At 42.9% G+C, this 4,795-nt stretch overlaps 1 pseudogene; it reads right to left on the reverse strand.

Moving 5' to 3' along the window:
• Positions 1-1,968: 1,968 nt before the first annotated feature.
• Positions 1,969-4,454, reverse strand: LOC129860463 (protein NLRC3-like; annotated as a pseudogene).
• Between the last annotated feature and the right edge of the window lie 341 nt (positions 4,455-4,795).

Consider the following 4,795-nt stretch of genomic DNA (forward strand, 5'->3'; position numbering starts at 1 on the left):
TTGGTTTGCGGTTATTGAATGTCTGGGAGACGAATTAATTTTACGTTTTGTTGAATTCAAAGGATGCTAATACAACAAAAGTTCAAATATTGTTGGACATAGTTTTAGGCTGTGGAATGTTGTCCCACTCTTCAATGGCTGTGCGAAGTTGCTGGATATTCCAGGAATTGTGTACAGATCCTTGCGACATGGGGCCGTACATTATCATGCTGAAACATGAGGTGATGGTGGCGGATGAATGGCACGACAATGGTTCTCAGGATCTCGTCACGGTATCTCTGAATTAAAATTGTGTTCATTGTCCGTAGCTTATGCCTGCCCATACCATAACCCCACCGCTACCATGGGGTACTCTGTTCACAATATTGACATCAGCTAACTGCTCGCCCACATGAAGCCATCTGCCCAGTATAGTTAAAACCGGGATTCATCAGTGAAGAGCACACTTCTCCAGCGTGCCATCGAAGGTGAGTATATGCCCACTGGAGTAAGTTATGACACCGAACTGCAGTCAGGTCAAGCCCCTGTTGAGGATGACAAGCACTCAGATGAGCTTCCCTGATGTTTTTTGACAGTTTCTGCAGAAATGTTTTGGTTGTGCAAACCCACAGTTTCATAATTTGTCCGGGTGGTTGGTCTCAGACGATCTCGCAGGTGAAGAAGCCGGATCTGGAGGTCCTGGGCTGGCGTGGTTACACGTTGTGAGGCCGGTTGTACGTACTGCCAAATTCTCTACAACGAAATTGGAAGCGGCTTATGGTAAAGAAATTAACATTAAATTCTATGGCAACAGCTCTGGCAGACATTCCTACAGTCAGCATGCCAATTGCACACTTCTTACATCTGTGGCGTGTGACAAAACTGCACATTTTAGTGTGACCTTTCATTGTCCCTAGCGCAAGGTTCACCTGTGTAATGATCATGCTGTTTAATCCGCTTCTTGACATCACACACCTGTCCGGTGGATGGATTATCTTGGCAAAGGAGAAATGCTCACTAACAGGAATGCATACAAATGTGTGCACAAAATTAGAAAAATATGGAATCTTATTTCAGCTCATGAAACATGGGACCAACAATTTACATGTTCCGTTTATATTTTTGTTCAGTGTAGTATAATAAAAAGTAGGAGCTGGCACATACATAGTCAGCACCTCCACACAAAATAATTTTCTCTTAACGGTGAATAAACTAAGCTACAAAAACAGTCGCACACTCCACATATAACCTCCCAGTAATTGATTGGGTAAAATAATGAGAGCAGTTCAGTCTCCAGGACTTGGCATTGCATCCTTGCCAGTTGTCATCAAACTTGTCTTTTCTATTGATTCCTTTGTATGCCACTCCTATACGACCCAGTCTGCCTCCCAGTAGCATCTCCCAAACAAACCCTCTCTACACAGCACTTGTTTTGAGTGGTCAAATCTTTCAGGATGGTTAGGATATGGCTTCTCCTCCCTCACCCTTGTCACCTTTCTGTTCCCTTCAGACAGCAAGAGCAGTCTGTGTGCTGTATTCGGCTCCAGTGTGAGCTCACAGTGATCTGATTGAAAATATGAAACTGGTTTAGGAAAAAAAACACCATTCACAGAACGTCTATCAGTTTTTTCCACTCAACCCTGCACTGAATGTTAACTCGAATATGTATCGTTTTCCACAGGAGAAAAAAATAGCCTTGTAAAATATGTTAGTTTTCTGATATTTAACCAAATTGGTTCTCAGTTTGTACTCTTGTTTTGCTGACTTCACAGCCATATTGTCCACATCATGACTTACATTTCCTAAGCCTGAAGTTGAGCCTGCTCTCTTCAGCAATGTCCATTCTGTTGAAAAACAGACAATGATTTATTGGCACATGCAACCGGTAGGGGAAATATATTATGTTACAAAATTGAATTCATTCACCCAACCACATATTCATTTTTACTTTCGATTTTTCAGTTTACAGCGTGGATCAGCCAGTAAAGCTTAGAACAGATTCACTCCTGAGTCTCCTGGGTAATTGAAGCTCAGGTCCAGCTCTCTTAGTTGCGAAGGGTTTGAACTGAGAGCTGAAGCCAGAAAAGTACAGCCTTCTGTAACAATATGTCAACCTGCAAGAGGTAAAACAATCTGTAAAACTAATATTCCCTAAAGGCAAGACCTCAGAGTGTATCTTACATCCCATGTGTACTGACCTCTGAGTCTTCAGTTGACAGTGTAGATTGTCCAGTCCAACACAAAGCAGCTTAACTACTGAATCCAGCAGGTTATTGTGACTCAGGTCCAGCTCTCTCAGGTGTGAGGAGTTTGAGCTGAGAGCTGAGGCCAACGCTTCACAGCATTTCTCTGTGATGTAGCATCGATTCAGCCTAAAATACAAAATAGTTGATGGAATGTTTTTCACTGTTAAAATGACCAAGATATTGTCAAAATAATGATCTATCCCAGAACTGAATGAATATTGACTGTGGTATCTGTAGTTTACAGTGTGGATTCCCCAGTCCAACACAAAGCAGCTTCACTCCTGAATCCAGCAGGTTATTGTGACTCAGGTCCAGCTCTCTCAGGTGTGAGGAGTTTGAGCTGAGGGCAACTCTTCACAGCATCTCTCTGTAAGGTTTACACTGATTCAGCCTGAAATACAAAATAGTGTTGAACAACAAACACATTGGGTTACTCAATCTGAGCAAGTAATTAAAACACCAGTATCATTTCATATTCTGTGATTTTGATCTGGTACTTACAGAGCTGTTCTGGATGCTTTGACTACTGGCGGCAGCCATAGAAAACCCTCTGTGGAGTATTTCCTCAGGTCAAACACATCTAGCTCCCTTTCTGAAGACAGCAACACAAACAACAGAGCCGACCACTGTGCAGGTGAGAGTTTGCCTTCTGAGAGACTTCCTGATCTCAGGTAGCATTGGATCTCTTCCTCTAGAGAATAGTCATTAAGCTCATTTAGACAGTGGAACAGATTGATGCACCTATCTGGAGAGAAATTCTTTCTGATCTTTTTTATGTACTTGACTGTTCTCTCCATGCTGGTTGAGCTGCTTCCTGATTCTGTCAGTAGACCGCGTAGGATAGTCTGATCAGACTCCAGCGAGAGGCCAAAAAGGAAGCGGAGGAATAGGTCCATATCTCCATTCTCACTCTGTAAGGCCTGATCAACTGCACTCCTGTGTAAGTCGGTCAAAGTTTTGTGTCCAAATGATGATTTTCTAAGCTTACTGGATAAGGATCTCTGTTGGACCAGTGGACTTTTGTCGCCATTCTTGAAAGTGAGAAACACATACAAAGCAGCAAGCAACTCCTGGATGCTCAAATACACAAAGCAGTACACCTTCCCCTGGTACAGTCCAGACTCCTCTCTGAAGATCTGTGTGCACAATCCTGAGTAGATTGATGCTTCTCTGATATCAATTCCACACTCGTTTAGATCTTCCTCATAGAATATTAGATTGCCTTTCTCTAGTTGCTGGAATGCCAGTTTTCCCAGTGACAGGATGCTCTCTCTCATCCACAGAGGATCTCCACTTCGCTCTCCAACGTACTTCTGATTCCACTGGTTGGTCTGAAAAAATCAGGAAGTGCGTGCACATTTGAGTCAGAGTTTTGGGGATGTCGGCACTCACTGCTTCATCCAAAATTCTCTCTAGAACTGTGGCAGAGATCCAACATAGCACTGGTATGTGGCACATGATAAAGAGGCTCCTTGATGACTTCATGTGTGTGATGACTCTTTTGGCCAGGTTCTCATCATTGATTCTCTTCCGGAAGTACTCCTCCTTCTGAGGGTTGTTGAATCCTCATACCTCTGTCAGCAGGTCAATATACTGAGAATGGATCTGATTGGCTGATACAGGTCGGGAGGTTATCCAGATAAGAGCAAAAGGAAGCAGATTCTCCTTGATGAGGTTTGTAAGCAGCACGTCTATCGAAGTGGACTCTGTGACGTCACAACAGCTCTTATTGTTCTGGAAGTCTCGAGGAAGTCTGCACTCATCCAGACCATCAAAGACAAACAAAACTTTGCACTTGTCATAGTCAGAGGAATCAATGTTTTTCATCATGATAAAATGACCAAGAAGCTCAATCAAACTGTGCTTGTTTCCTTTCATCAAACTCAGCTCCCGAAAAGGGAACGGGAATATGAACTGGATGTCTTGATTTGCTTTTCCTTCAGCCCAGTCCAGAATGAACTTCTGCACAGAGACTGTTTTTCCAATGCCAGTTACTCCCTTGGTCATCACACTTCTGATTGGTGTGTCTTGTCCGGGTAACGATTTAAAGATGTTGTTGTATTTGATTGGTGTCTCTTGTGTTGCTTGTCTCCTGGATGTTGTCTCGATCTGTCTCACTTCATGTTCACTGTTGACCTCTCCACTTTCACCTCTGATGTAGAGGTCTGTGTAGATCTGGTTGAGACATCTTGTTGGATTTCCTTGATCCCCCGATTCCCTCAAATACATGTTCAAACTTCTTCTTCAAGGTAGATTTGAGTTTCTCGCCAGACCATAGCAAGCTCATCTAAAAACCAAACAAGTCATAAAACATTTAGGCTACATGTCAAAAGATATTTTATATGGTGGTTATGACTGCTCCAATCACAGATGTATAGCGACTGTTAGTAACTCTTCTCATCTGTGGAACCACATGGACAAGGTCAGAGGTTCCCAAACTGGTTTGCACCAGGGACCCCTTTTGTGATAGCAAATTCATCAGGGACCCCCTCATATCAGAACACAACTCCTACTTTAGAGTGAGATAAAAAGCAGTTTTACTATGACTTCTGTGGTGCACGTCCGGACAT

This window comes from Salvelinus fontinalis, chromosome 1 (genome assembly GCF_029448725.1).
Source record: "Salvelinus fontinalis isolate EN_2023a chromosome 1, ASM2944872v1, whole genome shotgun sequence".
In the NCBI taxonomy this organism is placed as follows: domain Eukaryota; kingdom Metazoa; phylum Chordata; class Actinopteri; order Salmoniformes; family Salmonidae; genus Salvelinus; species Salvelinus fontinalis.